An 11,621-nucleotide genomic window follows, 5' to 3' on the forward strand; every position below is an offset into this window, starting at 1 on the left:
ATGAACTGAAATCTGCCAACATTCCTTGTACTTGTTTTTGGCTGTGGCTGAAATTCTAAGGAATAGCCTGGAGAGTTGCATTTTCAGTTTTCAATTCTGCAGAATTTGGGCTCCAATTCATGCATTCATTTGCTACTGACATGTACAGCTGTCATGGGATTGCTGATGGGTATATTTTGAATTGTTCTAACACCTATTCTCCTGAAGCTAAAACAGAAAGTTAAGGACAGAGTTTCTCCTCCAAGCTTTCTCTTTCATATTTGAAATTTGCTGAATTTATTTAGTGTCTTATTTCTTAACGGTGAGATTCACAAATAACAATAAACTCTGGCTTGTTGCACAAGCCACAGAGATCGGGGTCACACATTACTCCCACCTATGTTTTACTTGGTTTTGACATCCCGTGTGAAGTATAACCCAGCTAATTATTCCATACTCTATATTCCATTCTCTATAATTAAGGCATGGCTTAATACAGGAACTCAGTTTTAATATACTACAGAGCTGGGGAACCTGTAATCTAAGACAGTGTTTCCCAACCTTGGCAATCTGAAGATGTCCGGACTTCAACTCCCAGAATTCCCCAGCCAGCATTCGCTGGCTGGGGAATTCTGGGAGTTGAAGTCCGGACATCTTCAGATTGCCAAGGTTGGGAAACACTGATCTAAGAGATGAAGCTGACCCTAGGAGAGTTTATTACCACAAACAAAACATCGAATAGCCATTCTGCTAGTTCAATGAATGATGTACAGAACCTAAAGCCAGCTAGGTTATTTTGATATATGGCAATTTCCCTCCCAATTTCTAGCAATAAAAAATACAACAAGAATGAAGGCTGCTGATTGATTTTTCCTGGCACAATCACCTTCCTGATGTTGCGTCTCACTTAAAGTAAACTCTGTTGGCTCTACTGTTTTTGTGGCCAAGGAGAATTGTGAAGTCCATCATTTGAAAGAGCTGCTGCTTCCCTGTTATTTGTTATTCCTTTTCCATGTTTTCATCCAGAGGATTCTCAGGGGAGCTCACTATGCTTTAAAAAATAATAATCTAAGATCACGGATTAAAATGGATATTAACTAATTCTGATTGAAAAGATCTAGTGAAAGAGGCAGCTACGACTCCCCCCCTCCTTAACACAGAAAGACCAAAGATTAGATAACAGAAACAGAAGTCAGAAAGGAGGAGAAATAAAAAGAGAAAATGTTGATGTGGAGATAATTTGATGAAGATGTTATTTATTATTATAATTATATTAATATATAGTTATACCGAGCCGAGGTGGCGCAGTGGGTAGAGTGCAGTACTGCAGGCCACTTCAGCTGACTGCTAGTTCAGCAGTTCAGCGGTTCAAATCTCACCGGCTCAGGGTTGACTCAGCCTTCCATCCTTCCGAGGTGGGTAAAATGAGGACCCGGATTGTTGGGGGCAATATGCTGACTCTGTAAACCGCTTAGAGAGGGCTGAAAGCCCTATGAAGCGGTATATAAGTCTAACTGCTATTGCTATACCATTAATATTATTGTGATGAATATAACAACAAATAGGTGGATTATGACTGTTCAAATAACTGTACCCAAATCACACACTGTTTGATAGTAATGGAAAGTAATATAAACAAAACAAATAGAAGAAGAAGAAGAAGAAGAAGAAGAAGAAGAAGAAGAAGAAGAAGAAGAAGAAGAAGAAGAAGAAGAACCACCACCACCAAGGATTGAGCCCAGTGTCAAAGAGAGCAACACAAGAGGAAGTCTTCTGCTCTGTGCCTTGACAAACAAACTTTGGATTCTAGTTCCCTCACTTAATGATAGCCATAGGGTACAAATAAGCAATCAAAGCATACTAGGAAGCAATCGATATAAATTGTAAGGATACAAGCAACAAAGTTACAGTCCTGCAGTCATAAATGGGAGGAGATGGGTGATAGGAACGATGAGAAGATTAATAGTAATAGTAATGCAGACTTAGTAAATAGTTTTGACAGTTTTGAGGGAATTTTTTTTTTTATACACCACTTAAAATGCCACATTTTGTATTCTTTGTATTTTAAACTGAAAATTCAAGGTTTTATTCCATGCCTTTCAGGTTACTTTTTCCCACTGAGAACCTTATAAAAAGTCTGGAAGAGACAAGACAACTTTAGTCGGATCAGTCCATTCAACGAGGTTGCATGAAATGCAGATCAAATCACTTCATCCAGGATTCCTTTCAATCCACTTGGAAATGAATTATATCCCAATAGCCCCTACTGTCACAAGCTGCTTTCTTTGGAGATCTAGAACTTTCCAGTTCTGTTTCCCCTCCCCACATTATCTTGGTAGTGGTACCACCACCCACTGTCCCAGGCAGCTGCTTCCCCCCTACCACGAACACACAGAAGTATCAGTGTTAACATTCGTATGGAAATGTGCTGAGGCAGGAAATAGGTAACATCTGTCCGGAATTCACAGCACCTGCTTCCTCACACAAAGTGTGCTGCTAACCAGGCCTGTCCTATAGGAAGGGACATTAGGCTATGTAATGCTGTTGAATGCAGCCAGCAGCAACGTTGGGTTTTGTCAATGGAGAGAAACAAACATTTGTCTGCTAACAATGCATGCTTGTTTTCATGTGCACTTCTGACCCTCCATTCACATCTCAAGCAAAATGTGTACATATACTGTCCTTGCAGTAAATTGCCCAACAAGACATTATACATTATACACATGCGCGCACACGCACACACACACACACGAGTTTCAAGACAGCAAAATAAAAGGCACGAGACATTCAGCTCCCATTCATTCCTCCTGGCATGGATCCAAAATACAGCCATTGATATATTTAAGTCCTTCTTTCACCAAGTTTAAAAACAAAGATCGGCTTATTTTTTTTCCATCAACTTTTACAATATTTTAAAGTGAACGTAGGAATGAGTGTCTTCATGATGAAAGTCTATGGTAGAAATGAGACATTGGCTGTTTTCAGCTGGCCTTCCTCTCTTGAAAGGAAGAGCTACTATGGAGCTGAATCTCACACAATGGTAAGGAAGGGTTGGTTTTTGCCATGGCTTATTTAATAGATTCACACATGCTGGGCTATGAAGCACAATGATTGAGTGTGTACAACAGATGGGTTGTACAACATTGGCTCCCCTGATTCATGGGTCAGGATTCCACCAAACTATAATGAATATATCTAGTAATCTCATTAAGGGATTCTCTTAACAACTGTGACACAGAAGGTCATAAAACGGGGCAAAATTCACTTTAAAACTGTTTCACTTAGCAACAAAAATTGGGGGCTCAATTGTGATCGTACGTCGAGGACTACCTGTGTATTACCAAACAAAAGAAGAAGATGAAAATCTAATAAACATCTGGAATGCAAAAATGCAAAAGATGATTGAATGGAGGAAAAGAGCATTATCAGCAAATCAGGGCAGTCACCCAGTATCCTCCCTGGGCCAGAGAGCAGGGGTGAAATCTAATTACCTTTGCTACTGGCTCACAAATGTGAGCACTCGCGCTCCGCTTGCACACACCATCTCCGCAGATGCATAGGACCTTCCATGCATGCGCAGAGTGTCAAAAACAGACATGATGACTGTCTGGGTGAGCGGGCGGAGCCTGTTTCCAAATGTGCCTGTAAAGTAGAACAGTGAGGGGTGGGGGGATCCTACTTTCTAGCTAATATAAATCGCGCATCACAGCTGATCATCGGAAATACCGGTTCACCTACACCGGTAGCATTTTTTACTACCAGTTCAGGTGGACCGGTAGCTTTTTTTTACTACCGGTTCAGGCAAATGGATCCGAATCGGTAGCATTTCACCCCTGTCATGAAGGTGGTTTGTGGGTCTGTTTTCACTGCTGTTCTTGGCATCTGGAAGCATCCCTGGAAATAAATATAGATCAGCTTGGTGTCTTATTGTTGCAAGCAACACTTGTTTTGCTTAAGGCACACATACAGCATTTCGCCCCAGGGCAGCTATTTCTTATTGTATTTCTTTTGAGAATCTTGAAGGAAAAGAAACAGGTTAATCTCTTGAGGATGAAAATTAAATATCCTTTCTGAAGCACCTGCTGGAGATTTAGCTATTACCTAAGACATTAATAACAAGTGTGGAGGAAACATACAGTCTTTTCTTCAAGGGAAATTTCTCTTAAAAACATTATTTATCCCATCTGTTTCCTGCCTGGAATAAACTGTAGCCCTCAGGTCCCAGTTAGTTAAAAGAGGAAGCCAAGAGAAGCCCAAGAGATGTATCCTAGCTTTATTCCTCAAACGAAAGGTGGAAAGGCCCTTTGATAAAAATAGTAAAATATACATATTAAACACTGGAATAAGTGAGCAGATTTTAAAATGACTATGACCTACTTAAGACTATGACAGGAATAAAATGGACTATTATTCAATGCATTCCATGTGCCTTTGGTGTTTAGTCATGCCGGCCACATGACAATGGAGACTTCTTCGGATACAGTTGTCTCTTCAGCTTTGTAATGGAGATGAGCGCTGCCCCCTAGAGGCAGGAACGAGTAGCACATATGTGCGAGGGGAACCTTTACCGTTATTATTCAATGCATTTCTTTACTAAATTGATTTTCCACTTATTCATTTGGCAGAAGTTTAAATGAAGCTCATTACAGACCCAAAATATAATGCCGGAACAGAAAAAAATCATACATTTAAAACTTAAATGCATGTATTAATAATAAACCGTCTGTAAAATTATTGATGTTTAATAGCAGATGTGTTCTGCAGTTTCAAGCACTTATCTCATCCTACCTTTCCCCCTGAGCTCCAATCGCGGGGATTTTTCAAATTGTTATATCACATGGTAATATTTTTTTTTCCAAATTATTATTGGAAAACAAATTATGTTCCTCAGTGCCAGAAGGCAAGACAAGAAACAATGGATGGAAACTAATCAAGGAGAGAAGCAACCTAAAACTAAAGAGACATTTTCTGACTGGGAGGACAACCAACCAGTGGAACAGAAGTTGCCTTCAGAAGTTGTGGGTGCCCCATCATAGGAGGTTTTCAAGAAGAGACTGGAGAACCCTTTGTCTGAAATGATATAGACTCTCCTGCTCAAGCAGGGGGTTGGATTAGATGACCTCCAAGATCCCTTCCAACTCTGTTATTCTAATTATTAAATATGAATTATAAAGAGTATATTGGAGGTCAGAAATTATGCTTGCCTTACTAGAGCAAAATAAAGGTTTTTATCTACTTTTATGCCTATATCACATATTTAATAGGGAAGGAACTGGGAATGAATGAGTGTGACAGAACTCAAGAGATTTTTAAAAATGGGATGGGATGAAATCTTCACTTTCACTTCAGTATGCAATGCTTGGGCAAGGCTCCTACAACCTGCTAAGTGTGAGTGCTTAGCTGTGAGTTGGTACTTTATTATTATTTTTCTTATGCCTTCAAGTCAATCTTTATTCTTGATGAATGCCTGGATAAGTCCTTGCAGTTTTCTTGGCAGGGTTTCAGAAATGTTTTGCCATTGCCTGCTTCCTAGGCTGAGAGAGAGAGGCTGGTCCAAGGTCAGTCAGCTGGCTTTATGTCTAAGGCAGGACTAGAACTCACAGCCTCCAAGTTTCTATCCTAGTTATCCATAGATAGTCTGTTTGGAGTGATCATTAAGGCCCCAGGTAGTGGAGAGAGATCCACTATCTCCCAAACTGGGAGATAGTGAATTCTAGTCCCGCTTTAGGCAGAAAGGCAGCTGGGTGATTTTAAGCTTATCCTTCTATCTCAGTCCAGGAAGAAGTAATGGCAAACCATTTCTGAAAAACCTTGCCAAGAAAAGTACAGGGCCTAATTGAGGCAGTTGTACCTTTTTAGAAGACACAGACAGGAATAATTTCATTGCAGTGGATAACTAGATAGTAAGTAGGTAAGCAGACAGCACTCGGACAGACAGACCGACTCAATCCAGATTATTCCTGGGTATTAAATGGTACCCAGAGATACAACTAGTCATGGAGAAAATGGGGCCTGGCAAGGCATTTCGTTTGTGAACTGTCCTCTTGTGGGCTTTCATGTTGTTGCAAAGGAGTTTATTCCATTCATTTTATGAAGGCAACTTATAAAGACAACTAGTCACAAGCAACTCAAAGGGTAGAAAGAGGCATGAAAATAGCAAATGACGATGCTGGTAAACCCAAGACTTAAAATACTGGTTCAACATTCAAGTAAGTCCATAAATTGTTCTTCTCCTGGACCTGCAGGATGGGCCACGTTTTTAAGGGATTGCAGAGTCAGAAGAGAACTAAAACTGTTACACCCTTTCATCAGGGGTGGGCTTCAAAAATTTAGCAAGAGGTTCTCTGCTTGGGGTGGGGTGGCCATGGAGGGTGTGGCCTTGTCAGCCCCCTGCACCATGGTTGCGGGGGGAGGGGGTTGCCCTCTCCGGGCTCCAGAGGTTTTCCTCGAGCCTCCGGGAGGGAGAAAACTGTCTTCTGAGGCTCCGGAGTCCCGGTGGAAGCCGGAAACAGGCCCATTTCTGACCTTCCAGAACTTCAATAGGCCAGTTTTTTGTCCTCCCTGAGACTCCGTGCGTGCCCTGCACTTACTTGCATCCAAAACAGGCTATGTGGGGACTCCAGGGAGAGGTGGGCGGGGCCAGCCAGGAGTGGGATTTGGGGGTTCTCCAAACTGCACATAATCTTGGCTTGAGATTCTCCCAAACTCCTGCAACCCCCAGCAGCCCTACATTCCGAATCATTGAAACAGAGAATAAGAGGCCTGTAGTGGATAATACAGTACGACTAACATTAATATATGCTTGCATACTTCATACTATCAATGTCTGTATTTTTAGGCCAGCATTGCTAATTACCTAACTAACCCTTCAGATTTATTTAAAGCTTTTAGACCACTGAATAGCCATTTCAGTTAATAAATAAAACTGAACTACTCTTGATGTGTGATTTTCGTGCCGCCTTCTCAAGGGTGATGCATTAAGGTCATTACAACATCATTAATTGCATCCTGCAAATGCCTGGGAGAGAGTTATTTTTTTCCTTCATCCCCTGAAGCACTTATGTCAGAAAGATGAGTTTAATTGGTTTATTAAAGGCATACATGGATGCCTTAAAGCAAAGAGAGAAAGCTAGGAGACGTGGGTGTATATATAAGCAGCGGTTAGCAAGTTGTTCAAAATGCAATTAAGCAACAGAGGTGAGGTGGTTGTTTCCAATTGGTTGCTCCTTGCTTTCCTGTTGTGGGAACAAGGCAAGATAATACAGTGTTTTAAATCAGCATATTGAATCAGTGGAGAATTCACCAACCTCTCAGTGATGGCTAACCTTTTTGTTGTTGAGTGCCAAAAATGCAAGGGCGCACGCACAGTAGCATGCACGTGTGCTGGAACCCATAATGCAAAGCTCCCCCCCACAATGCATGCACTCACAACCCCCCGACACACACACACACACGCCACATCGCATTACCTGCCTCCAAGCTGAGCTTGGTATTTCCTCCAGGGGGTGGGGGGAGGACATTTTTCCCTCCCCAGGAGAGCCTCTGGAGCCCGGGGAGAGCGAAAAACGGGCCCAACAGGCGAACCAGAAGTTCTGTTAGCCTGCTGGGCCCGTTTTCCGCCCTCCCCAAGTTCCGGAGGCTTTCCTGAGGCCTGGGGAGGGTGAAAATGGCCTCCGCGGCCCTCTGGAAGGCTGATAATCAGCTGGCCAGCATGCGCTTGCGCGCTGGAGCTGACGGCTCGTGTGCCAGCAGATATGGCTCCGTGTGCCACCTGTGGCACCCATGTCATAGGTTTGCCATCATGGCTCTAGGTGTTACTAAAGTAAAAGTTCCTTCAGTATCACCAAGAGGGCCACAGGTTTATACATCAGGGGTGGGTTCCTGCCAGTTCTAACCTCTTCTATAGAAGAGGTTCCACAAATCTACAGTGCCGTTTAGAACCAGTTCCGGCTCCCTCCCCCCGCCTGTCCACACATCATCAAGATGAAGAGCGAGAGGAGGAATTCTGGGAGCTTAAGTCCACAAGTCTTAAAGCTGTCAAGTTTGAACACTCCTGGGTTTTTTTTTCTAAAGGGTTAGGGGTGCAAGGGTCTTGTAACTTGTCAGCTGTAAGACTTGTATGCTTCAAATGCCAGAGTTTCTGAGCCAACATTTTGATTGCTAAGCAAGAGCGTCGTTAAGTGAGTTTCACCACATTTTACAAGTTGGCCATGCCCACCCAGTCACATGGCTGGCAAAGCAGGCCACCCTTACAGAAGAGGTTCTAAAAACTTTTTGAAACCCACCACATCTACTCCAAATACTTAAATAAGACAAATTCTTTATTCCCAAACCTGATATCTTTCAGTTCTGCTGTGGTGAGCTACCTTAGCTTGAACCCCAACAGACCTGGAGGGCACCTGTTTGAAACAGGTCCAGGTGGTCCTCAGCTTATGACCACAAAGAAGCCCAAAATTTCGGTTGCTAAACCAGGCATTTTTAAAGCGGATTTTGCCCCATTTTATGATCTTCCATGCCACAGTTGTTGTTAAGTGAATCACTGCAGTTGGTAAATTAGTAACACAGTTGTTATGTGAATCTAGCTTCCCCATTTACTTTGCTTGTTAGAAGGATGCAAAAGGGGATCACAAGAGTCCAGGACATTGCAACTGTCATAAATATGAGTCAGTTGCCAAGCATCTGAATTTTCATCACATGACCATCACATGCAATGGTCATAAGTGTGAAAAACAGTCTTAGTCACTTTTTTCAGTGCTGTTGTAACCTTGAACAGTCACTAAATAAACTGTTGTAAGTCAAGGACTAACTGTATTTCAAGTTCTGACTTTCAGACCAATTTAACAGACTTGCTGCCATGATTGACAGTAGAGGGTATGCATAGAAAGGTAAACATTCCCTTCGCACATATGTGCTAGTCGTTCCTGACTCTAGGGGCGGTGCTCATCTCCGTTTCAAAGCCAAAGAGCCAGCGCTGTCCGAAGACATCTCCATTGGTCAGGTGGCCAGCATGACTAAACGCCAAAGGCGCACGGGGCGCTGTTACCACCAAAGGTGGTTCCTATTTTTCTACTTGCATTTTTACACGCTTTTGAACTGCTAGGTTAACAGAAGCTGGGACAAGTAATGAGAGCTCATTCCGTTACGCGGCACTAGGGATTCGAACTACCGACCTTTCTGATCGACAAACTCAGTGTCTTAGCCACTGAGCCATTGCGTAGGAAATGATAAATGCCAGACTGTATAAATAACTATACATATCCTTCAGAAATCCATAGTTCAGTGAAAGGGCACTCAGTAGAGCTCCGGGCTTAACCCCAGGTACCTTTTGATAGGCCTAAAGAACCCAACAACCTGTGACTGAATTCTTAAGAACTTCCTACCAGAGGGAATAAAAGAAATAGCTCTATTTGCATAGGACAGCTTCTTATATTCCCCAAAGTTGAAAGGAGTTCTTTTTGACTTACCATGAGCCTGCGGTTTCTTGCTTTTGCTTCTCGTTTCTCTGAAGTACTGAAGCAGTCTTATTGAAGAAGAAGAAAAAAATCAAGAAACCATGGTGAATCATAATTCAGCGTTCATCCTTCCTCTTGGGGCAAATATGCTCTCTCAGCTGGAAACAGCTAGCCTCATGTTGAGAAACTTGAACCTTTCCAAAGGTTACTAAGATGCTGAGACTAATCTTTTCTCTACAATCTTTCATCCTTTCTTATTTCATAAATGGAATGTGGCAATGTTTGGATAACACAGTTTATGTCTGCATCCCTACATGCATCCCTACATACACGAATGTAAGGTACATAAGATAAAGGTTTCTCTCAAACATATGTGCTAGTTGTTCGCGATTCTAGGGGGCGGTGCTCATCTTCGTATCAAAGCCGAAGAGACAGCACTGTCCGAAGATGTCTCTGTGGTCATATGGCCAGCATGGCTAAACACCAAATGTGCATGGAATGCTGTTACCTTCCCACCAAAGGTGGCTCCTGTTTTTCTACTTGCATTTTTACATGCTTTCAAACTGCTAGGTTGACAGAAGTTGGGAAAAGTAACGGGAGCTCACTCCATTATGCAGTGCTAGGGATTCAAACCGTTGAACTGCCAACCTTTCTGATTAACAAGTTTAGCGTCTTAGCCACTGAGCCATTATGTCCCCCTCTGATGCACTATGCCCATGCAATTTTCCCAAACAACTTCCACCCATTCTCAGACTATAACTCAAGGGACTAGAGCTGCAGATCGCTCTCAAAGTCTTTCTGGTTTCCTATGAAAGTGAAGGAAGAAGAAACCATAAAATGCAGTGGCCATGATCGTACTTACTGTATTCCATTAATTTAACCAAAGGTGGCTCCTATTTTTCTACTTGCATTTTTACATGCTTTCGAACTGCTAGGTTGGCAGAAGTTGGGACAAGTAACGAGAGCTCACTCCATTACACGGCATTAGGGATTCGAACCGCCAAACTGCCGATCTTTCTGATCGGCAAGCTCAGCATCTTAGCCTGTATGGCTAAGCCTGCAGCATTCTGTATGTAAGGTACATACAGAAATACAAAGATGATTTCCTCCTAATTCAAATAATGGCTTTGGAAAACATTTATTGATCAAGATCCCTGGAGTGGATGGAAAAGTTAAGTTCTCCTGAGTGGTTGCAATTCCAGCAGTGAGTACTGTGTTACTCTGGGCAATTGCTATTTACTTTACTTTAACAAATATGTGATATGTTCAGGTTTTGGCAGAGAAAATGTGTGTGTAAAGGAGATGAAGCACAAGATTATGAAATATCACCTTGTTCATCCTTAGATGTTGGCTTGAAGGATATGAAGTCTAAAATTTAAAAAAGTAATCTAATGTTTTGATCAACCATTTTATTACTGTTATCTTGATAAAATGTTCACAGTCTCTTGTTAGTTTTCTCTCACATCGGTTAGAGACCATCTGCAGAGGAGAATAGTATTTTGCCACAAAGTTTTATTCTTAGCATTAATAATGTTTGAATTTGTTAAGAAAACTCTCAGATTAAACTTTTAGCAGGCATACTCATCACACAATTTCCCTTTTAACATTAGCAACATAAATAAAGGAATACGAAATGGTGAGCTGTATTTTTACTCTAGTTTAAAAAGATTAAATCATAAGGAATTAAAACGGCAACAGATGCATTGCAGTCAAATTCCTAATAATGTCTTGGGGGGGGAATGCTGGGTGGTTTGGAACAAGATATAAAGAGTATAAAAATTACAAGGTTCACATTGTAATCTATCTGTCTGAGAGTCTGATTATCTGAATTGTATGTTCATTCATATATGGAATCAGAGCAGGAGGTAACATTAACAAAACCATTTAAAATAAGATAGTTCTGTTAAATTCAGACTATCAGATAATGGCCTGCTAAGGTTTGGGGGTTTTTTTTCTAATAAAGGGGAAAAATATATATGGCACAATGTAGATTTAGAAATAATTGTTGCCCATCTTTAAACTGTCACCTACAAAAACACAGTCTAATCTGAGCTGTGCTTATTCAGAAATAAGTGCCACTGAATTCAAACTGGCTTTCTCTCAAGAGTGTTAAATTGCAGCCTTAGCACCTAATTTTGTTGCTTTACTTCTATTAAGTTAACATTTGAAAGCAAAAAGAAGAAGCGAAGG

The sequence above is a fragment of the Thamnophis sirtalis genome, unplaced genomic scaffold, assembly GCF_051295495.1.
Source record: "Thamnophis sirtalis isolate CommonGarterSnake01/CBP01778 unplaced genomic scaffold, rThaSir2_p1.2 scaffold_7, whole genome shotgun sequence".
NCBI classification, from domain to species: Eukaryota; Metazoa; Chordata; class Lepidosauria; order Squamata; family Natricidae; genus Thamnophis; species Thamnophis sirtalis.